Genomic DNA, 24,619 nt, shown 5'->3' with positions numbered 1-24,619 from the left:
TGTCTTTGCTTCTCACTGAAGCCCGGTGACTGCTTTTCAGTGTATTTCTGGACTGTCAGTTTATTCCAAGCTGCAAAGTGATTCTTCCTCTGTAATGTGAGGACTTCTATGGATTGAACATCAAAGAAGTCTGTGAGTCTCGCTCTGTCTCTCAAGACTGATTCCTGCAATTAGAGTTTTCCTAAATCCTTTTTAATTTATCATTGCTTTCACAAATCCAAGGCACAAAGTGCTGGATTCCTGATCTGCTTTATTTTCTTGCTCTGCACGTCATGGCTGGTGCCAAGGGTTGGGACAGTTGCTCCTGGCTTTAGTGTGGGCTGATTGCTTCCTTCCACATCTGGATTAACACGGTAGTGATTAGAGGAACTGGGTGTGAGAGGTCAGTCTGTTGTAGGTGTGCCTTGAAGGATACTTGCTTTGCAACACCTAAACCTGCATCCTGGGTCTGTTTGTCTTCAGGATGCTTATGGGGTAGGTAAGCATTTTAACGCTGTCTCAGCAAATCTTCAAACCTTGCGCTCAACAGAGACCAGACAAACGTGTAGAAAGGCCAAGCCCTGGTAGCTTTTCTCTGGTCCTGAGTGCGGCTATGTGTAGACAGTGTCCCCAGCCCTGATCTGTGGTGTATGTGAGGCAACCCCGAAGGATCCCCAGCTAGTATTGGTGTACGGACATCACTTGTGCGCTGGCTTGAGAGTTTTGTTCGTTGAGTGTGGTAATGCTATGCTGCAGGCTTAGCCCTGCCCCTGCTTCCTCCACGCCTTTCTCACCCTCACCTGCTTGCACCTGCAGCACTGGCATCCCTTGCTTGTGCATGGATCCTGTGCTATGGGACGATAAATCTGCAAGAGCATTTTGTTTTAATAGACACAGAAAATTAATGCCTAGAAATGACTGTAAAAAAGGACACGGGCAGAATAACTCCCTGTTTCTGCCTCTATTCTCTTCTCACCATCCATTTTGTAGAAGCTTTTGAATTGCTTCATTCTAACAAAGATCTTTCCACAGCAAAGGTGTCCTTGATTGTGTTATTTTAAAAAGTAATTTTCCCCACCCCTGAAAGTTTTTATCTACAGCATTTTGTATTTTCTCACTGACTTAAATAGCCTGGTCTCTCTCTTTCTCAAAGTAAAATAGACAGTGCCTTTATTTATCCTGTTGGTTCTTTAAACTACAATAAGATAAATGGGCACAATTATAGATGTGTACCAGAGTAGGAACATGTGTTCTAGCATATGTGATACTAACCTAAGCAGACATCTAAATGTACTTCTCAGATAACAAACATTACACACACACATATTTATTAAACTGAGCAACAGCCTTTGCCATCCTTTTTAGCTACTTTTAAGCAGCTGGTGAACTGTCAAAATCACATTAAATATTTTAACAAACAAGTTAAATATTTTTAGTTGTTTCTGTGACGGTAGTAAAAATTCAGGATGGAATAATCTAACTGCTTTTGTAAAATGCTCAAGGAAAAGCAGAGAATAATTTTATTTGGCTATAAGTTTTGAGCCAACTTTTCTTTTAAAGGAGTAGGCTAAGCTCTTCACCTGGGACCCAGCGAGCCACGCTGTGTACCGCATTGCCTTCACTGGCTTTGAGCCCCTGAGATTTGCAGTAGGGAAGACTGCTCGGACTCCGTCCCACGGGATTTATTGCAGATTATCACAGCGGATTAGATCATGGAAAGCTGGTAAATGTTTATTTATGGTGCCAGGGTGTTTATGATGCTCTTCTGCTCCGCTCCTGAGTTCCCTCTCGATAGACCTGGTCCCAAAAGCCTGGAGAGCGTCACACGTGTGACTTGAGCTGCGCAGGCGTGTGTGGTAGCGCGGCCTTTCGGTGCTTCAAGGCAGGCTTGAAGCTCCGAATAGCGGCGATTTATATCACTAAAAGTCAGAAAGGATTTGCAAACCATCCGTTCTATTGCTATTTAAGTGCAACAGAGAAAATCCACAGTGAAAAGGCACAGGGCAAGAGCCTTTTTATTTTTAATATACATAAAAAAGGTGAGTATTATAACATGTGAGTGGGAGATAATGACAGGTGAATAAAAAGAAAGACAGCGACATATCTAGCAAAGTGTCAGATTGATAAATAAATGAATGAAGACAGGAGAATAAAAGGCTGTTATGAAATATATCAAATCTGATGTGATATGGATCGTGTTGTGGGAAGTTCAGTCTTCCTTTGCTGAGACAGGAATCAAGGACAAACAGTTTGTCTGCGATTACGAGCTGTCCAGGCTAGTGAAATAAATACACCTGGAAGACGGCTCCGTCCTTCCCTCGGCCTGGTTTCAGCCAAGGGAGCACCCGGGAAGTTAACGTGACACAATTTATTTTGGGTAGCGTTTCCTACGCAGAATTGTTACAAACTGCTTCTGAGTGGATTATGGGCTCTCATGCAAAACTAAGAAATAAAGAAAGGACAGTTCAGGCTGCATCCTCACATCTAGGGTGGGGGAAACAGAGCTGAAAGCCAACGAGTGGGATTGTGTTTTGCTATGTTGGAGGAATGATTGATTAAGCAGAAAGTGGGTGATTTGTGGGGGAGCATGTGGGGTCTTGCTGGAGAGTGCAGGAGAAACAAGCCGTGGAGGTGTGGTGGATCTTGGAAATGAATCTCAGCATCACAGAGAAACTCATTAGAGAGCGGTGGATGCCCAGGAGACGTGATCACTGCCAGAGAGCAGCACCCGCTTTGCCACGCTGAGCTAAGCTAGCATAGAGACAGCAGGGGCGGGAGAGGGGAAATGCTGTGTTCCCTGGGTGGCAATGATCCTCAGAGGAAAGCCGCTGATTTGGAGGATGGCAATGGAGGCTATTAGCAGATCAAACACTCCTGTTGCATATCGGGGAACCAGTTTGGAGAGACCAGGCTCAGGTCCTGATCTTCCAGGAGAAAGAGGTCATCTCCGGAGGTCACCATGGGTCAGCTCAAGTGGTGGCCAACCTGGGGAATCTGCTTCCCAGCTGGAACATAAAACTGGTAGAATCCACCAGAGGGGAAATAGCAGAGAAAAACCCAACTGGGGATGTGCAATACTGCAATATTGAAGTGATTGAGGGTTATAGAGCTATCTGGAGAAGCAGGAACAAAAGATATCAAGAGCGCTAGGTGAAGAAACAGTCTTTGAGGGTGTCCTCAAGCCAACCATGGCAGGGGCTCTGCTTGCAGACAAAGACGGGCAGCTGTCCGAGTGGGACTGTCTGTGAGCAGAGCCTCTCCCTAAGACGTGCAGAGGAGAATGGCTGAACAAACAGGAAAAGACATTTTTGCTACAGTGCTCTTCGATGTCAAGAAGAATTTTTCCCCAACATTGGGAATAATGAATTTACAGGAAATTGTCCAGGCAGAACTTGGTGCAAGACTTTTGAAGAACCTCTCACAGGACAGCAGCAGCTGTCTCAGCAGTGACGGAAACATAGCCTAGAAAAACTCAGAAAGGCTGTGAGCTGAACAGACTTGGCAGGAGCTGTGGGCAAGGAAGTTTTAAATTTTCCAAACCTGGTTTCAAAGGAGGATTTTCCTGTGTTGAACCAGACCCACAGTATCATAAACCAGTATAGCTGGATTAATTGTATTAGTGCTCCATCAGTCAGCATTAGAAAAAATCTTGTCTTTTTTTGTTGTTGTTAAAAGGAAGACTTATAACAAGTGCTGGTAGTGTACAAACACAGGTCTGATCTGTCAAGTGCTTCAGCCAACAGGATTCCCATTCATAGCTCCCGGTCCCAGGTCCGAGGAGGAGGTTTCGTTAAGAGACTCAGTAGAAAAATGTTTCTTTGTCTCTGTCAGCTCTACTTGCCAGCAATCACCAGGCAAGCAGCCTTCTCTATTAGGATTGCTTTCTGTGTCAAACACCTCATCATTAGAAAGTGAGGCTTGAATGTTATTCTTTAAGCCTTAGATCAACTGTGGAAGCTGAGATGTAATGGAAAAACCTGACGCTGGAAATTCTTGAGTCGTTATCACAATTTATACTTAAAAGAGCTCCAGTTTTATAGCAAAAAGGAAAAAAAAATCCATTCATTTTAATCATTGCAAAGCTTATTAAAAGGTTTTGAATATTATTTATTGCAATTCTGTACCAGTTCTAATTCACTCATTAATTCTATTCATCTTGAAACTAATTTCAAAGTTTCAAAATTTACCATAGCATTTTGAAAAGTTAAAGTAACTTTCAAGATGAATAGAATTAATGTTTTCTTTCCCTCCTTGCAAACTGGTTTCACCTTCAAATACAAACCATGACCATACCATGCTAATAGCTGCAAATGTATTCTCTGTTTAAGGTTTCAAAACCATTACTTGACAGCTGATGTGGAACATAATTTCACCGATACCAGTCTTGTTTTCAATGAGAGACGGTGCAGTCTCCTCCAGGAGCTGCAGCCTTCAATGCTTAGTTCAAATACACTACTACAGCTGAGGATGTGGAGTGAATCATTTTTTTTCTGCTTCCTCCTGTATCTTTTCTATTTGTTTCCTTTTCTCTCTGACCAATGACCATCACAGGCCTGTCGAGTCTGACATAGCTGTTGCAAATTTTGAGCATTTTCTGTGTGGGGAACATCTGGTTCCTAACAAAATGTAGTGTTATTTTTCTGATGGCTGCAGGAGAACGTCTGGGTTTAATCCACCTGTGAGGGCTGCTTATTTTTTAAACTTCATACCAACACACAGGAGGTGGATGCTTCCTGGATCCCATGGCATAGCTGTAGCCTCAGCATTTCCAGAAATGCCCTTAATTTCCTAAATTCTTCAAGTTACAAATGTTTCTCTCTTCCTTGCTAAGTTTCTACAGGACCTGAGGGAGCAGACATGGATCTTTGTTTCATTGAGTGATCCCAAATTCCTTCCTGAAACAAGGAAAACCTAGACAGAAAAAGAAAGAACCTGTTGGAAAATTTGTGGACAGAGTGTTTTCAGTTTTGCATCACTGGGCAGCCTGCGGGGGCAAACTGAGCTGGGGCAGTGGTGTGGTGAAGGTAAATACCTTCTCACCGGAGGCTTGCTGTTCTTTGTGGAGTCATTTCGTTCATCTGAAGATGCTAAAGATCATACACATGAGCCCAGTTTTCTGATAAACATCACACTGCCTTTCTTCTGGCAGTGAGATTATTTGCAATAGAAGTTTCGGGAGCTTTGGGTGTTTTATTTTTGCGTCCTGAAGTGATGATGTGTCTGTAGCAAAAAGGCAGCAAGAGCTTATTTCTAGGCAGCTTCAGGTGTGTACATGGGGGGGTCTAAAATGTATCAGTTATTCGGAAAGGTCTGCTGGTGAAATGGAACTGAGAAACTGTTCTCATTTTGGATTTTGTAAGGTCATCACTGTGTTCAAGCTTGGCTCTCATCCTTTGCTACAGCTACAGAGTCATGAGGGGACATATATTGTGAATATAAAACTGGAGAAAAGTCCTTGGTGGGTGCATTTATCATCTGAAACCAACAAAGGTGTTTTTTTTTTTTTTTCCAAGAATGATTTTTCCGGAGGTGGACAGATACTGCTGGGGAAGGTTCCCTTGGATGGTTTAGGCCAATAGGAAATGCCAAGGAGACCCCTTTGCCATCTGTAAACCACAAAGGTCAAGCTAGATTTAGCTAAGCTTCTTCCTACATCCTAGGAAACACCCCCAGTCTTGGTGGGAAGCGAGGAAGAAAACCTGAGAGAACCAGTGGATGAGTGCAATTAGAAGGTCCAGGGCAAACATGTATGGGGTTCCCCAACGTCCAAACTCTCCAGAATTTGAGACACAGTGTACCCACAACTGGAGAGCAATGTGACCCGTCCTGTGCAAGGGTCTGCAACTGGTGAATGAAGAACTCTCCTGGAAGATCTGCCTCTGCAAAAGGCCCCCTGGGTTCCTTTTGCTGCGTAGTGGCTGCTTCTGCCATGGACATAACACAGGTAGTTTGCTGGTTGAAACCTCTTCCTGAAGAAAACAGGGACAAACCCTGTTTCTCTTTGCAGTGCTGTCCTCTTGGAGTGCTTGAAATGCTTCGCAGCAAAGCATAACTCTTTTTTATGTTTGTGGTCACTTGCCTTGATTTTATATGTGGCAAGTCTGGCAGTGTGGGATATAGTGCAGGGGGCCCACGGTGGTGTCAGGGAAGGTGTCTGAGAGAAGTATTTTATGGCTTGGCTGGATTTATGTCCTGGATGGAACATTTCCACCAATTTGCTTTTTCTGTGCCCAAGGCTCCAGCTTGTGGTTTCCTTATTTTTCTTCCTCTGAAGACTACGTTCTTCACTTGGAGAAAGGTGGGAGCACAGGGAAGGATGCTGCTTTTGTGCTTTCTGCATGTTTGAAACGAAAGTTCCCGCTATTCCTCTCTGCTCTGTGTATGGACCTTCTCCAGGAGAGAAATGGATGGAGCAGATTGCCTTTAGCACCAAGCTTAAGTGGATCCCACTCAGCAGCTGCCACAAAATTTATTCCCAGGAAAGGAAATACAGGTCTAATGAAAGCGAGTACACCTGAGCTAGCTGAATCTCGCTGGCGCAGAGACACTGGCTGGGAAGACGTGGCAAAGGGCTTCAGCAGGATGGAGGCACCAGGTCGGTATCTCAGCTCCCCAGTGGGTTTCCCCTGCAGGTGCAGCCTGTGATCATGATCGGGAGTTCAGGTGGAGAATGAACTCCCAGTATCTCAGATGGAGCTCAGCCTCAAGTCTGAAAACCCTGCAACCCAGCTAAGGGGATAAAGACTTCTTCCACGTGCCACAAATTTTTCGTAGCTGATGGCTACACTGACCTTTCTGTTTTTTCCCTGCCCAGCTGCTTTGCACAACACTGCAGCAGACACGGAGGCAAGCATCCATGAGGAGGATTGATTTCACCTCTCCTGAATTTTGTAAGTCTAAATCTCGGTGTCATGCTCAAAGGTCTGTTTCCACCCTAAAAGTTTCTGTTGCAAAACTGATTTTAAGCGGTGTTTGCAACAGGAGTGCAGGAGCTGGCAGCCTTGGTAGCAGAGACGCTGCTGGACTGGGAAATGGGTCTCCGGCTTTATGCCTGATTGGGAAGTTTGAAAAAAATATAGAAAGGGATTACGATGATGTTTGTCAAGCCAAAAATGTGAGCAGTAATTCAGACACAAAGAAAGATGTTATTGCAGGTGACAGTGTAAGGAAACTGGCCAGAGAAAGGAAGCACTGTGTGCTCAAGGTAACCCAGGGAAGAGCCTTAGAGTGAGTCTCGGGCATCTGCCAGGTCAAGAAAAGCCACCAACTGACTTCCAGAGGCCTTGGATGGGATCCAGAGTTAAATCTGTGTCTGATCCCTAAGCTGCTGGGTGGCTGAGGAGGGCTTTATGATTTGGGGATGGCCTTTGCAGTTTAAAGTGTTGGCATTGAGTGGTAAACGTAGTTTAGCTGGATGATGCATTTACTATTTCAGTTTCTTATTTCAATTACAAACACTGGCTTAATACAACCGTTACCAAACAGAAGCCTTTAAAATTCAAGGGAAAAAAGTTTCCAAAAGTGGATTAATTGATCTGTCACTCATACAGGGTGGCTGTCCAACATATCAGTCAAAGCCCAAAGGCAGAATAACCTGAACCTCCAGATCTCTGTCTCTAAATGCATGATAACAACAACTGCCTAATTCCCTTTAAAGAGCAGCAATAGAAAATAAGACTTGACTTTTGATGAGAAGTCAATGGGAGTTACTTGGCTTGTACTGCAGGAAAATGGGATTGAGAAGACAGAAACATAAGGTTTGGGAGACAGAGCTGGTAGATAAACTCATATCGGATTTGTGCTTCTTTCTGTTTAAGAAATGTGGCCCTTATCATGCCACTGGTTTTTAAGCAAAGCTCTCCATTGATTTCAGAGGGGTATCCTGCCCAAAAATCAATGGCAGGAGATGCCTCCATGTATTTACCTACTCTGATTTGGTTATTGATTATTAATAACTTTGCAGATACTAACAAGGCAAAATGCCAGGACTGTTGTTCTGCAAATTTAAGTCAGGAACTCCCTGGGAAAGCTTGTGTAGCACTGCCTAAATACCTCATTTTGCAGTAACCACCCCCCAACATGCAAATTGCTCTGCTTTCCAGGTGAACAGGGACATACTTTTTTCCCTGAGTGATCACCTATCCATCAGAAAATTGGGAGTGGGAGGGGTGCAGGGCAGGCTGATTCCGCAAAGCTGCCTGCTAAAGCCCTGATTACTGTTATCAAGCAAAGAAGCAGCCCAGTTTAAGCTGCTAAGGTTTCTGACGAGCAACAGGTTATAATGAAGGAAGGCAGAGGAACGCGTGAATGAGCGACTACAGACTCTGGTAAAGAGCGGATTACACTGAAGGTACATTCCAGGGAAGAGACTGCATATTTCAGAGCGAGGCAGCAAATGGGTTTAAAAATAATCTGAATTTTTTTTTTCCCCCCCACAATCCGACAAAGATAGAGAGTGTAAGATGCTTGTGGAGGTCAGGCCAGCACATCAAACAGGCTCTGCTCACGCTGCTGGGAGCAGCAAGGGAAAGATCCTGTCTGCCTGGGGCAAGTCAGCGAGGTTAAAATGTGTGCTCTTATTAAGCTGGTCCTGGTGATGTGAGAGTGTTTGGCTGTGTATCTGCCCAGCATCTCTCCCAGACACATCATAATTAACCTGCTCCTTGGCCTCACCGCATTTTCTGGTTGCAAGGGATGTTGTCTTAGCAGTCCTCTGGTCATTGCAAGATCCTGAATAAGCCAAGACGTTTTGGATACCCTTCTTCTTTTCAGGGTTTGCCGAAAACTTACTATGAGGTAAAGCTAAAGCCGAGATTTGTAAGATGGTGGCTACTTGGTGGTAACCGCCTGTGGGACAGCTCTTTCCCTGGGGTAAACGCATGACTGTTTCCCCTGCAGCAGACGGGTGAGCCACCTTGTATCTACAGCAAGGCAAAACTCTGTGCATGAGTATGGGGTGGGATTATCATGACTGCAGTCCAAATCCCATTTTAGCTGGAGGTGTCTGTCCTAGCAGTTATGATCTAGGAATCAGTTTGGTTTATGGCAAAATGAAAGCCTCCAAATAAGTCAAAATCCAGGAGGAAGGCTGATTTTTGCTCTTCTTACACCATGAGGGTGATTGTAGTGATGTCAAGATACACCCTTTACTAGCCAGAGATAAGGCAGTGCCCTTTGCTGTCTGGAGATTGTGCGGGGCTTGTGTTCTTGTCAAATGGAGGAGGGATGCAGCATCCCTCTCTCCGCCGAGCCTTTGAGCAGGCACTGATACGTTTATAAATGGCATGTGATAAGCTCCAAAAATGCCACTTTGAAATTGAACCCAGAGAAGTGTGAACTGTCTCAAACAAAAGGGATTCACCTTGGTCACTCGACAAGTGCAGAAGGGATTTCCAACGACGGGAAGAAAACTGAGGCAACGCCAGCCTGCCAGGCTCCCCAAAAGCTCTGGTGGGGAAGGATCCCTCCTGGTCTCCACTGTCGCTGAAGAACCTTTGCTCCTGCCTTGGCTATTTCCCTCACTGATGCAGAGGATGGCTCTGAGCAGGTCACAGAGCTCAGGATGCATCAGCAGCGTCCAGGGCAAGGCAGGGGATCAGACAGCCTGCTCTGCAGCCGTGACTTGCTCGGCTCTGCTGGGTATCGATCTCCCCGTGCCAGGCACCCCTGCGCTGCACGCTCCTTGCTTGCTGCAGGTGAGAAGTGCCCCGTACACAAACTGTCAGAGGCACGCCGAAAACAGCTTCCTCGTGAATTGGACAGAAGTTTCAGCTCTGCTGCAACTCCAGTTATCGCTAGTATTGAGTACGCGCTGTGGCAGCCCGGAGAACTGGGGTTTTAATACACTCCATGCACGGTGTCACCCTACTGGAAAGAGGCTCATCAGAACACGGCATGTCAGTTGTCACTTCACTGGGAACAGATGAAACCCTATTATCAGTGTATTGTCTACAGGCTTCCGCTGCATCAGAAAACAGCTCGTCGGTGCAGTGTGTACAAAGATGTCAGTGGTTTCTGTTGAACTACACGCAGGCTGTTACTGCGCCAGGGAGCTGTGTGATTAGTACAAAACGTAGGAGCAGAGGGTGAGGAAGCAGCCTGGGGCTAGGCTGGGGCTTTGCTGGGAGCATCTTAGGTGCATGGAGGCAGGTAGCAAAGGGTGGAGGGGAATGGGACAATTTCCTAAAGACCAGGATCTGTTTTGCCTCTTTTGTGCCAGATTCGGGCTGCTAAGCCTGGACAAACTACATTGTGGAGGCTGAAGGAGGCCAGAGACATCCCAACGTGCTGCTCTGTAGGGTTGTGGTGTTGCTACTGAGAACAGGGTTTGGCTTGTGCCACGCAAGGAGGAGAAACGCAGTCCGAGGTCTGAGACCTGCTGGGCCATTGCTCCTGCTAAGCACACTAGAAACAGCTCAGTCTGGTGCTGGTACCAAATTCTTCTCTCCAAGAGTAGCAGCCCAGCGTCTGCGGATGGCATCGCTCTGTGTAGCAAAGTCCACCTGATTTCTGCAGTCCACCCTCTGCAGATGTTCTCCTTCCCATCTGCCCTGCTGCTCCCCCAGCATCACTCGGCCAGTTTCTTGACTGGGATACGCAAATCCTGTATTTCTCTGATAGTTACTTTCCCCAAAGCTGTCTCGGAAACCCAGGTGCCGTCGCCTCCCCTTCTTCCCCCCAGACCAGGGAAAAGAGATGGCGAACGGCTTTCTCTTGATTGTGTCGATGGGAGATGATTTTCAAGGTGAAATTTCTAGTTCAGTTGAGTCACTTTCATTCAAGGCGATGAGCAAAATGTCACCCCCACACTGAACCACACTCAATGCGCTGTTCTCCTATTGCATTTAAATTTACTCCACTTTTCCTTTCTGACACCTGTTTAAATCAATATCTTCCTCTCCAGGTCGTGGGCAGAATGTGCCTGGTCTCTCCGCACAGCGCTTCTCAAATCCACTAAAATCAACACAATAATTGAAATATTTTCAAGCTGATTACACCGCTGCCTGAGGCTAGGCTGGTTGCTAAGGGTAAGCTCCCTGGTTGCTAGGGGGAGTAAATCATCTTGCATTATTTGATTTTTGTTATAGATATGAAACCGCTACTCCCTCGATTAAATGTCTCTCAGTCTAACACCTATGGGACCTGGGGAAAGAGAAAAGAAAAGCAGCAACCTTGACCCTGTCAAATAAATATCTCTAACTTTTCCTGTCCTCCGGCTTCCAAACCAAACCTGTCTACTGATTTTTTTTTTTTGATTTTTTTTTTTTTAACCTGACTTTAAATAACAAAGCTGTGGGGACAAGCAGATGAAGAGAAGAAGAACTGTCTGTTCCATTAGAGGATCTCTCAGCTTGGCTAAGCACTCTCTATTTACTCCAAACACAGCATGATGGGGAGCTACAAGGATCTAATAGCCTTGAAGATGTAGAATTGCACCAATTACAGTTCCTATTCAGCCCACGGCTCACAAGGCACCAGCTGATATCACAGGGCCAAATCCTGCTCCTAGGTCTGCAGAGTGCAAATCTGGAGCATCTCTGTTGCAGAGAAGGATTTCTCCAAATTTCTTGTGGTTGCACAGCAGCAGAGTCCTGTTGGACATCGTGGAGGTGAGGTGCCCAGGAGCCCAAATGTGTGCAGTGTGTTTTGCTGGTGAAGCAGGAGCTCCTGATCCATTATTAATGAGAGAGCAGTATGTGGGGCAAATCCCTGTGCCACGGATGTTTTAAAGAGCCTCAGCTCCTCCTGGGGTTTCATTTTTCTCTTAGTGCAACCAGCTCCTGGGTGAAGTTATTATTGCTGTAGGGACCCCTCCAAAAACGCTCAGAAATTAATGTGACTCAGTAAATGTGTTGCAATACACCGGTAGGGCCAGAAGTACAAGAGCCTCTTCTGCCACTGGGGCTGGAAAAAACCAGCAGCCCAGAGTGTTTCTGAAGCAAAAGGTTACGGAGGGGACCTGACTTGGTATGAAGTCTTTTTCCACCCCTAAACCCTCCTGTTAGTCCTCACAACTGCACTTGGCCTTCCCTGCGCTGCCCAAAATCCTTCTCCTTAGGTGAGAAAACTGAGGTACAAAAATGTAGTTCAGCTATTTGCCTGAGGTTGGGCAACCAGTTTAGGTCCCATCCTGACACCTTTTTACCCCAACTGCTGTGGGCATTACCCAGGGAGGAAGGTGCTGCAGAGCCCTGGCCCCTTGCCCATTGCAACAGGCCATGTTCCTCCCTCACAACCTGTTTCTCAAAGGGCACGTGCAATCCACAATGGAAAGGAAAAATAGCTATGTAAATGTTGTAAACCCTTTAGTCGCAAATATATGTGACAGCAATATCTCCTTTGCCATGTTACCTGTTCCCTCAGATGGAAATAGGGATGAAAATGCTGTAAAATAAGTGATGTCGAGAGCTTCAAAAGCTGTTGGTGAAATAGGCGCAAAGAGAGAGGCGTTAAGGTCCTTGTTGCAAACCCTGGCAAATGAGAGGCTGGTGGTAAACAGCATTGTTAGTACAAATCAACCAGGCCAGGCTAGGCTCAGCCTAATTAAACAGCATGTTAGACTCTGCTGTTCCCCCCGAGCTATGCCAGTCACAGTGGTACTTTTTGGGGTTATCGGTCAATGCAAACATGGGAAACATGGAGGACACGGAGGGGTGGAATCATCAGGAAAGCCTTGTGAGCCTGGAGGACACACTTCTTCCAGCCCGGCTTCCTGTTCGTGTACTTGTTTCCCAAAGTTTGCAGGCAGGATTCCTCCACAGGGCACCCGCACCTGTGCCACACATTTAGTGGGAACTGCCTGCAGCATTAAGAGCATTGCAATCTAAATGATTAATTGTTTAATATATTGCAAGCTGGTTACCCCTCCTGGATGTGCCGTGTAACAAATGGAGTCAGCTGAGATCTCACAGTAGCGAGCTCCTTGTTTGATTTTTAGCCAGCGAGCGCCGTTGCTTTGAGCTTATAACTACAGCCTGGTGCTGCCACCACCTCCTCCGGCAGCTGCCTTGCTGGCCCTGGGCTTGATGGGAGACTTGGAAGTGCTGCTGAAGGATGGGAGCAAACCAGTCCCTCAGCCAACAACCGAGAGGGGAGGTAAGTGTCAGGCAGGGCAGCTCCTAGACGCAGCCCCGCTGAGCTGCGGGGATCTGAGGGGCAGCCCAGGATAGCCCGGGGTGGGGGAAATACAGGTGTGTAACAGGGACCAGGGCAGATGCTTAATCAAAGCTGTTACATATTTTTATCAGATGGGTGAGGACTTGAAGTAAAGCCTGAAGTATATAACTCAATGGAAATGTTCCACACCTGACGTAACGAACACACTTAGGGGATATGAGGCGGTGTTTCACTTACATGTTTAACTTACTTAAAAATCCATATTAAGTATAATTTCTATTTCAATATTGTACAGGTCACTTTATGTTAAGGTTCCATTTATAAATAGTTTATAAAGATTAATAGATGTTTTAATCAATAGCTAATCAGTAGTTCAGTGACAGGAAAGCCCAGCAGAGGGAATTGTCCCAAGTGCTGCAGGCATTTTGCTCTGGTTTGGTGACATTTGACCCTTGTTCTGGACTGGGACCGTGGACCAGTGCTGTCGATAGCGTGGGATGCATGACTTCTCCCATTACTGGTGGTAGGAACCCTGTGGTCATGGAGGCTCTGGGCTGGGCTCTGAGTAACCTGCATTGCTACGGGGGGGCTTGTCGGGCAAGACAGACCCACTTTGTGCCCTCTAAACTCCTGAGAGGGAGGCAGCTGTTGAGGGTTTGCCTGTGGTACAGGGTCCAGCAACCCTGTGGGTCTGTTGGGCCAAGTGGTCCTTTCTGAGCATCTCATCATCCGCTGGAATTTCTGGGAGGGATCTGTATTATCTATGGGGGGAATACATTTTGTTGAAACCTAGTTATGACTTTTTAAGAGATTCTTCTGAGAAATAATTCTGTACTTTTTTTAAAGCATCTTTTTTCATACACTTTAAAGACTCATGCCCACATGGGCACTAGAATGAAAATCTAATTATATCTTAAAAGAACACAGTCAATTTAAAGGAAGACAAATAGTACTGTTATATAAATTGATTGGTCAGAAGTTTCCAAAGCAGAGAGGTAAGTGCCCATTCCCATTGAATTTCAGGAGGAGCTGTGTGTTTAATTCCCTATGAGCCAAACTCCTGTAAAAATCTTCCAGAACAGACCCTGTAATTGAATATTAAATGACTTTTTCATGAGTTCTTCTTTATGTACCACTATCCTGGTTATTCAATTGGTAATGCTCAAATGACAAAACAAGCCCTCAGCTCCTTGACCACCCCAGGAATCCAAGTGAAGCCATTTAGCAAAGCCCAGAGCCAATGTCTTTGCCTCTAAAACCTTCTCTGCACGTGAGTCTTTGAAGAACTTGTCCATTTTTAATGGCCAGAAATAACTGCCTGCTAAACTTTAACTACAACTCTACCCAAAGCCCGTCTGTCTAGCAGCAGGTGGGCTAGTGAGAGTCACAGTCCTGCTGGGATACAGCCAGCTGTTCCCAGGAATGAATCTCAAGTAAATTAGCAAACACCACACAAACCTGTCAATTGAATCATTCTTGATTACTGTAAATGCTGGGCTACCCATTAAGGAGCTTCTCCCTCCGTGCAGAGGGAGTTTCTTTATGTACCATAACATGGGCAATGACACCCCATCCTCTGGATGGAGGGTCCCTTGGTTCCCATGGGGCCGACCAACTCAGACCAATGAGTTCGAAGTGGTGGAGGTGTCCAACGTGGTTTCCTCATATCTCTGAAGATTCTGTGGACTTTCAAAAGGCTCATGAGCTATTTGGGTATAGGTCACAACATCCATTATCCTGTACCAGGCACATCTGCCTCTTTTCCTTTTGGAGGCTTCTCCTTGGCACCAGCACGACCACCGTGTGGATCAAAATCCCATAGACCCTGCAGGATATCCTGCATGCACTAGCCATTTTCCACTTGGCAGAAGGACACTGAGGGGAGAACATCACCTCTGTGGAGATAAGAGAGCTGGAAACACATCGTGTTGAAGGCAGGAGAGCTTCTGATACCAGATAACAGCAGTTTACAGAGGCTTGTAGACATCATATAATAATCAGGGAGCTGGATAGGAAGCAGAAGGTCTGGGCTCAACATCTGTCCATCCAATGTTTGGTTTTGTGCTTGAGCTTTAATGGTGTGTCCAAGCCTACTGTGCAAAATTATGGACCTCCTCTTGTGGGTGGAACAGCAGGCACATACCTGGCTGCCAGCAAAGCCATGGAAAAATTCAGCTGGTTTTGTCTGCCTGCACTGCCTGTGGGTGATGGATGTCCTGGAGTGAGGATGTGGGAGGGCTGGAGATGGCCAAGCTGCCTAAGCAGCAAAGAAACAGGGCTTTAAAGGCCAACTGAGTGAGAGCGAGTGGTGGAGAAACATGGAGAGGAGAGGATAGGGGAAGAGAGGAGAGGGCAGGAGAGGAGAGGAGAGGCACTAGACAGCTGGAGGCTGCTGACTACTGCCAATAACAGTGACTTGGAAAGAGCAGAAGGGAAAGTAAAAAGACATTAAAGAAGGGAGAAAATGGGCTGTCAGGAGATAACAGACTGAGCAAATCAAGGATGCGGTCTGGGAAAAGTTGGAGGGGACACTGCAGGGAGGGAAGGGAATGGCTGCGAAGTGCTTGAGGGTGGAGGATGGAGGGGACACCAAAAAGAATGTCCTGGCCTCAGAGCAAGAGCTCTGGGTCTCACTGTCACCTTCCCCTGGTTGAGCATTGGCCTGGCCAGCAGCTGATGCTCCCTCTTTGTGCTGTGTGAAACATGGCCCACCGCCTGCAGCCACTGGTGTGAGCTGCGGGCAGCAGCTTGGACCTGTGGAGAGGAGTGTTGGATGGCCGTGTAAGACATCACTCATATCTTCAGAAGGGTTTGATTTCTGGCAGTCTTTAAATTAGAAATGGCCTTAGAACTTGTTAACCATGTTGCTTCGGTGACATTTGTTCAATGTCCCTGTTTGTTCCTGTCGTTGATGACGGAAAACAGCAAGGAGGAGTAGTGCAGCATTGCCTTGATGCCATGCAGCAGAGCCCATTGGGAGAAACCAAAGTCCTTCCCATGGAGGAGACGTCCTGCTCCGTGCAGCACAGCAGATGCCTGGGCAGAGCAGGGAGCCTGTGCGGAGCCGGGAGCCACCCCTCGCCTCCCCTCTGCAGCCACCCTCAGTTTTGCACGAGGGTTGTTGCATTGTGCATTGCAGCGGGGGGACTGGTGGCAAAGGCTGAAGGCATCGGTGGGACATGCCTGCGACCTGTGCAAAGCTCCTGGTGCCTGTCCCCAGGCGGTCTCCAGGCCTGATCCTTTGCCAGGTGTCCACAGGCAGTTTCGGTGCTGGTGCTGGTTTGTTCAGCTTTTGGCAGCCTGGGAATATGAGCTTGACACATCCCTAATTGACAATTGAACCTTGATTTAATTCCATGCAAGTCAGCAGACCTGGCACTGGGTTTCTGCTTGTGTGAGAATACAGTCTGAACTGCACTGATGTCAAGGACAGGCAAACAGGGCAGACCCTGCCAACTTCAGGGAGGGCAGGATTAGTCCCAGGATGGAGGATTTTGCTCACGAGGGTGTGTGGGAGAGGGAGTGTGGCCGTAACCTTATCAGTGGTAAATCTCTGTCTATCTGGATATTAGCAATGTGTTTCCCCAGCTGCGTCTGTATGTGTTTGTGTATACAGACTCAATTTATGTCATTTTGTAAGCAGATAAGTGTTTGTGCCAGACTCTGTGCGATTTTGTGGAAGGCGTGCTTACATGTTTGGATAGATTTAATAACAGCATGCATGTGTGCGTGTTTATATTTAGACAGGCTCATGGGAAAGGCTCAGCACACAGGGAACGTCATCAGGACGGCCTGGCTGGGGTGGGTTTCTGGACGCTTGCAGCTTGGTCCGCCTTTTGTGTGGGTGGCAACAGGGTCTGCCCATGCCCACGTGTGGGGCGTTCCCAGCCTTCTTGTGTGACTGGTGATGCTCCCACAGACGGAGGGAGAGGATTTCTGTAGGTGTGTGGTTTCGGCACCGAATGTGAGACAAGTGTGTACGTGTTTTAATTTTGGTACTACTGACCTGTACAGCACCAACATGTGTTTGGTTTTTATGCTGTTCCTGACTTGTTCCTGCAGTGTGCAGCACATCCCAGGTGCAGGGCGCTTCCCAGCACACCCCAGTACAGCTGAGGCACCACTTCATGGAGTCAAGCAAAACTCTGTCTCACCAAGAGTTTATCCACAGTAAGTCTGCTGTACACCAGGCCTGTTTGCAGCTCAAGACAGCAGAAGTGCTGGCTGTTTAACGCCACACGCAGTCTCACACACTGCACCTTGCAGTGGGTGCGTTGTGCTCACAGACACACATTTCAGAGAAAGATCGTTCTGTATTTGAAATACCTGTGCTCACCTCACGGCTTTTTGCAAGCGTTAGCCCAGCGGGGCTGCAAAGAGGGTCTGCCACGGGCTGGCCTCAGGGTAGGTTTTGCTGGCGGGGTGGTTTGGGGAACAGGGATCTCAGTCCCCATCGTGCTGCTGCCGGGGATGCAGGCGTCGCGCTCCCGAGCCTTGCCGCCCGCTCGCCTGGCCACCGCCCCGACTTTTGTCCTGCCGTTTGACATCTGTGACTTTTAAGGCAACACATCCCCAGCGCCGAGCCCTGCTCAGCCCCGGCACCCCGGGCTGCCATCCAGCAGCATCTGCCAGCCCCGGCCCCCACCGCCACCGCCATCACCACCGCCGCCGGCACCCCCATCCCACTGGCTCCCCGCTGCCCGCCGGTCCTCCACAGTGGCGGGCAGCGAGCGGGATCAATAAGACACCTCCGACTTCTCTATTTACAAACTAGCTGCCTTCAGCAGCCAGGCTGTTTAAGCACTTCATTCCCATTCAGGAGGGCCATCTGCTGCCTTTTGCTGTAAGTCTCTCTGAAAACCTCAGCCTTGACAAGCTCGAGATATGTCAGCGCAGTTATCAGCGGAAAGCAACATCTGCCGTGCCTGACACCCACTATTGTAGGCCATTTAATCTGTCCCCCTCCTCCCTTTAACTGCAGACAACAGCTCCCTATATTATATTTTCCCACTCAATTAGCACTATCATCCTGCTGAAATAGAGGCCAATTTACCTTTAATGACATCATTGTTAGGAGAGTGGCAGCCCTGGCCGGTGGCTGGCGGGAGGCAGCCCGTCTCCCCGGCTCGGCGGGCGCGCGGGCAGCCTATCCGCGCTGCCTTCACCCCGACCGCAGACATTGTTTCCGACAGTTCGCAGAGGCAGTGTGGCGGAAAATTGAGTCCAGATTCATTAGTTTTTTTTTTTTTTCCCCTCTTCCTCCCCCCACTTTTTTTTTTTTTTTTTTTCCACCGTGCGCTGCTCAAGTCAGTTAAATTGATACATTTCCTAACAAAATTGAAGTGCTTTGTGCTGCCAGCGGAAAGCCTGGTGACCCTGCGCGGCCCACCGAGCAGCCAAAACGAGTTGATGGATCCATTAGGCCGCGCAGAATGCCTTCCCCCTCTGCCTCCGCTCCTGAGTGACACTGTAAATCTGAACCAATTTCAGTCCCTAATCATCATTACAAACCCCTCCACTGTTCATTTATTACTCTACAATTCTAATACAGCACACGACTGGGTCAGCGTGCGGGGAGCCGGCGCGGCTGCGGAGGCAGGCTTAAAGAGACCATAATCCTTCCCTGGTTTTATCAGGGAAGTAAACCTGATTTGTCCCTCCCTGGTCCCCACATGCTGCCCCCTGCCTCTGGTCCAGCAATTGGATGATGTCTGACTGGTCCAGCGGTAGAGAACACAGGCTTTGGAGCCAGGAGAAGCTGGGGGGCAGAGGGGGAGCACACATCTGTTGGATGCAGGAATCAAAGCACACCATATGAACCCTGCAAGGGATGGGGTGCTGCTGGAAGGCTGGCACGGCCATTCTGTCCCCTTGGCTATGGGATGGACAGGTGTTGGATGGGTGCTGCAACCCTGCAGCCACGCAAAACAGCGGTGCAAAGAGGGTATTTGGGGAGGCAAGGAGCTGGCACATGGACCATGAGGTTGGGGGATGTTATGAACTGAGGATTTGTTGAGGTTCTCCACGAGTCTGGATTGAATAAAGGACATATTTTCAGAGCTGAAAAGCCTCAGTGGACGTCCCTGCAGGGATGGGTCCTCCAAGCAGAGGTTGGTAGAGAGGCTGATGAGACCCAGGTGATGCCAGCTCACAGCTGCTTGCCACCTGGCCATCCCTGCTCCAAGAGCCCAGGAGGTGCCACCCCATTCCTGCTGGCTCAGCAAAACCTCGCCCGGGCTGCTGGCTTCCAGCATGGAGAGTGGATGCTGATTGAGTGCTTGACCTGCTAAGTGTGTTTGTGTGCCTGGATCAAACACTTTTCCAACAGGCTGCCAAACAATGTATTTATTTGATTTGATGGGGCTGATTTTTTTCCCTCCCTTTTTAGCAACACGCCTATCAACATCTCTGTAGGTGCAGAAGCAATCAAAGAATTTAAAAACACATACAGTAAATAATCAAACTAATGGCATGATCAGACATGACTTGCTGGCACGTGGGATTGCTTTGGGTGAAATCAGCAGCTGCTGGAGCACTCATTGCTGGAGCAGGATGGGTTGCATGCAGGAACAGGCTGCTACCATGTGGCAGAAGGGCTGGAGGATCAGGGAAAAAGGGGTGAGCAGGGTGCAGGTACCAGGAGTCCCGAGTCTAATCAGAGGCTGAGCAGGAGTGTACACGACTAAGAAACTTGTGTCTGAAGTGTCCACTCTCTTCCCAGGTGGGCTTTACGTGTGTGTGGGTTTCTATGGAGAATTATGTCCTTGTTTGATGGGACAAGGGGGCAAGAACAATAGTCTTGCAAAGGACCATGATGGTCAAACCCCTCTTTGCCACTTGCTTTTTCAATAAAAGCCTGAGTATCAAGTCTGGACCTCATGGGAAAGACCAGTGCCTTATCGGGATGCCAAAATCTGAGCTCCAAACCGCAGATCTGCCTGTGTGATGAAGAGGATGTCAGATTGCAGAAAGTGTCAGTTTTTCTGCCGGTGACAACAAGAGTGGGGCTTTTTCTACAGCTCATGTGCCAGACATGCGTTTCGTTTCCTGCTACAGGGTCCCAGGCTTGAGGTCAGCCTCATCCAGCAGGAAGACGTGACAGCTGCCAAACTGTGCCGGGGCCAACCAGCAACCCCTGTCAGCCCCGGATGGTGCAGCCGCCTCATCTGCCTCTCATGCTCACAGCAAAACTTCCCAAAGTTTTCTCTGCCCACGGTCCTCATTAAGAGCAGCAGCAGAGTTTGGCATAAAAATGAAAAAAAAGTGAATAAATGTGAAAAAAAATTTAAGACGTGAAACAGTATATGTTTGAGTGAGCATATGTTTGAAGAGCCTGAAGCCAAGGTCAAGGGGTTTCCTGTGGGGATTTGGCCAGAGTGAACAACTCTTGGCTTCAAATATGGTCTTGGTGACCTCCATCTCCTCTCTTAGTCCCAAAACAGTGCTAGGGCAGGATCAGTTTGTTTCCAAGACAGAGAGGAGAGCAGCACCTTGGCAATGACAGCACCACTCCCTACGGGCTGTGGCCATGTTGTTTAGGAAGGTCTCTGTTCAAGTCCTTACCAGGTTGATCTGCAGTTGAATCACCCTTTCCCCACCACCCCCACATACAGATATTTCTGTGGAGCTGAGCCAAGTGCTGGCCCTGTGACGCTGTACATCAATGCTTTGGCCCTTGGCTTCTCCTCCCTGTTTACAGCCCATCGGATGTCTCTCAATCCACACTGTTGTTAATGCTCATATCTAAGGCAGTCTGGATTAGTTTCTCAAGTAGCATTTTGCGAGGATCAATATCAAATGCTTTGCCGAAGTCTAGATGCATTACATCTTCTGTAAGGCCTTTCATCCACTAATTTTGTAATTTGATCCAAAAAAAAAAGCTATCAAGTTGGTTTGGCATGACTTGCTCTTTATAAACCGATGTTGTTTATTGCTTGTGATTCGCTTATCCTCTAGGTGCTTTCAAACAACGCGCCAAACAGCCTATTAATGCCTTCTGTGACACTCTGGGTTTGACGAAACCCAGCCGAACCTGCTGCTCACACAACCGGGTTCAAGCACAGCACGCCTGCAGCTGCTGGGACATATGTTCACCGTGCACACCAAGGGCCTGATTGATCTCTCACACCGACGTAAGGCAGGAGTAAGTCAGCTCAGCAGCAGGCTTGAGCATCCAGGGGAAGGTTTGATGCAGCAGATGTTGTGTTGCTGTTGCAGGCAGTATTCCTAAGCTTCCTTTTACCTGCTGTTTACCGCTGGATGAGATGTAAGGATTTCTCTTGGGGCAGTGGAGTGGAAATTGCTGGCTATGTAATCGGTGTTTTATGCCACTCAACTGGATGGTTTAAACCTTTGGGTGACTGATTCAAATCCTAGTGTAAAGGCATTTGGGCTGTGTCCACATCAGTCCTGGTAGGGTGCCTGCTCCCGAAAACGTAAGGATAAATACTTTGCAGGAGCATGTTAGCATTTGTGTCTGCTCTGGTCATGGAAGTATAGCCCTGGTGCTTCCTATATCATAGCCTGGTGCCTGGTCCAGACCTCCTTCCTTTTCTGGGGCAGTCTCATTCAATTCTGGGGCCCCTCACCTGATGACGATGATGATGCTGATGCACTGTGCTGTGCTGATGTTATCCCAGAGACTCTCTGAACAGTTATTGGATTGTGTCTTGGCATTGCCAAGACCAAGGGCACCCTCCCCTTCCTGATTTCAGTGGAGCAAAGATCACGGCCAAGATGCCAAAAGAGCCCAAGAGGTAATGCAGCCTCTGTGTTGCTTTAGCTGTGTTTCCATTGACTACAGAGCTCTGCTGCTGTATAAATAATGGAGCTGACACAGCACCTTTTGGGATCTGTTTTCTACAGTTTCATAAGACCTTCAGTAGCTGTCCAATGGTGCCTCGGTACAGCCAGCCTCCCCGTGATCTATAACGCTGACAGCTCAGGAGGCTTTTGAGGGATGCGGCATACAAGAGTGAATTTCCAAAGTATTGCATGGGCTTGGGGTTGTATTGCTCCCTGCTGACTCCCAGACTCGTGCAGTGCTGCAATACTCTGAAAATCAACTCCTTTATGGCATGATGCTGAAATCATGCATCCCAGGGGAAAATGGGATGAATCCAGCCCAGTGGGATTGGTTGCAGCACATGCTGCTGGTATAGCCTGCTGACCAAGCAGCCTTGCTCTGGCTGACAGTCCAGCTCTGGCACAGCCCTCCAAACCCGTTATGGCTCACTGTTAAGCCAAGGAAAAGATTAATGGGACTTGTTGTAATCTCTTCCAGCACCCCAAGAGATTAAAATAGTTTGTTTCACTGCTGGAGCATAATCTTGAGAAGGGAGAATTAGCCTAAGGAGGATCATGGTGAAGGGTCCTTAACAGTGTGATTTAGAAAATTCATCTGACCTAGGGTGCTGATGATCCTACTCTAGTTGAAAATACACTGTGAACCAAACCACTTATTCCTCTTCCCCCCCTGCGACTGGGCTGGGACTTTGGATGGATTTCAAGGAAATAAAAGGCAAACAAAACCCATCCATGGGCATGAGGAGTCTGTAAAAATGGAGACACTTCTGCAAAGCTCAGAAACAGATGACTTTTCTGTGCATTTTCCCTCAGACCTGAATTTTTACCTTAGGAGGAAGTGTTCCCTGGGTTCAAGCCAAGCTCATCCAGAAAGACTGGGAGCCTTCCAGAGACCATGCATTTCTTGGAAAGGAAAATCTTTTGTGTTTATGGGCACCAGCACATCCAAGTGTTACATGACAATAACAAGCAATAACCAGTGTCTCACCCTATAAAACAGATGTGAGGGAATGATACTATGACCTTCATTCATCATTAACAGTGTTTATCATGCGTTAGCCCCAAAGTGGCTTCTTAAGGTCATCCTTTTCCCAGTGGAAGGTCTGGCCTGTTGTTTTAGGAAGTAATGCTTTGGTGTGGGCTATTGCAACACCCTGATCTCAAAGCTACTTGTGTGGATGGAGGTCTCAATGGGTGGTAGGAGAAATGCAGTAGGTGATGGAGGGTGGCTGCAAGACGAGCATGGGGATCTCCCTTGGAGCAAGAGTCTGCGAGTGCAGAGCCCAAGAGAGAGCTGCAGAGCATTTAACACGACCAAATTAACCCCTGTGGACAGGCAAACACTTGTTTACAGAGAATAGAAAAGCAGAGATGGAAATTTATGGTGTCACTAAAAGAACTTCTCACCTGGAGTACAGAGAAGAGGAAAGAGATAGCAATATTTCCCACTGAAAGGAGGAAGAAAAGCTCTTAACAAATCAATACCCTTATTTAGTCAATAAACCCACAAAACAACTCCTCCAGGGGATAAACATGGAGAAAATTCACAGCTTGCAAACAGGCAGGCTCCAATTCTGGCCTTCGACGAGACAGTCGCAGTAAATGTCTCTCTTGGTCGCAGGGAGTTCAGCACGGGGCTGGTCTTTGGAGAGTGTGCGGTGCCGGGGGAGGCTGCAGGCTGAAGCTGCGCACCTGGAAGTGCAGGTGAAGAGGTGAAGGGTCTCGGGAGCACCCCGTGGCGAGGACAAGTGTATTAACTTGGGTTAACTTCTCGGTGTGGTGCATCAAGCATCGCTGGCTTCGGTGCTCTTATGCAGGGGAATGGAAAGGAGGAGCAGGGTCTGGGCAAGGATGCTGCAGGCAGGCTGGGAGCATGCCTGGGGCAAATCTCAGCAAGAAATGGATGAAGCTGTTCTCAGCAGTGGCTCAGCAACACATCTGGCAGAAATGCAGAGGCACCTTAGCTTGTAGAGAAGTTTGCATGGCTGCGAACATCCAGCAGCCATCAGCTGGAGTCAGAAACTCATGACGTGGCCCTATGATGTGCAAGATGTTAAGAAATTAATTTGAAATGATTTTTTTTTTTTCCTTCTTAAATACATATATTTATTTTTGCTTAGCCTGCAGGCTTTACATCTTCAAGTTTTTCTCCATAACTATGAACTGGAAATTTGCTTGGAAGAAATCCAAATTGTTCTTTTATTCACAAGATTTCAAGAGCTGGAGCTTTGGGGAAAACCATCTCTGCATTACAGCACTCATGGTAGAGTCCCAGGAGCTGCTACACCAGAAACACAGCCAAGCAGCACTACGGCACAGAATCCCAGCACTTTGCAAAGGAATCCAGCACCCTTCAGCAGCACAATCACTGGACAATATTTATCCCAAAACAAGTAAAACAAAGGCTTTTTTAGCAGTTCTGTTCCATCACAAATGAGCCTTTGGCCCTTTTGAATTAATTTTCTCTTTCTCTCCTCAGCTCAGGTCCCTGCAAACCCAGCTGTCAGTGCTAAACTTAGGGGAAGACACTGATCACAGGAGCCAGCAGGGACTTCTTGATGAATCATCAGGGAACAAATGTAAGTCCTGTATGTTTTGGGCTGTGCATGTTAGACTGATGTTGTCTCAGATGCATAGACAAATGCATTATTCCTTGACCATACAATGCAGAAGCAGATCAGCATTAACCCTGCCTTGGTTAACTCATCTTTACCTTCTA

Source organism: Leptosomus discolor, chromosome 14 (assembly GCF_034619465.1).
Source record: "Leptosomus discolor isolate bLepDis1 chromosome 14, bLepDis1.hap2, whole genome shotgun sequence".
Classification (NCBI taxonomy): Eukaryota; Metazoa; Chordata; class Aves; order Leptosomiformes; family Leptosomidae; genus Leptosomus; species Leptosomus discolor.
The sequence above is the reverse complement of the archived record's forward strand: the minus strand, read 5'-3'. Positions refer to the sequence as shown.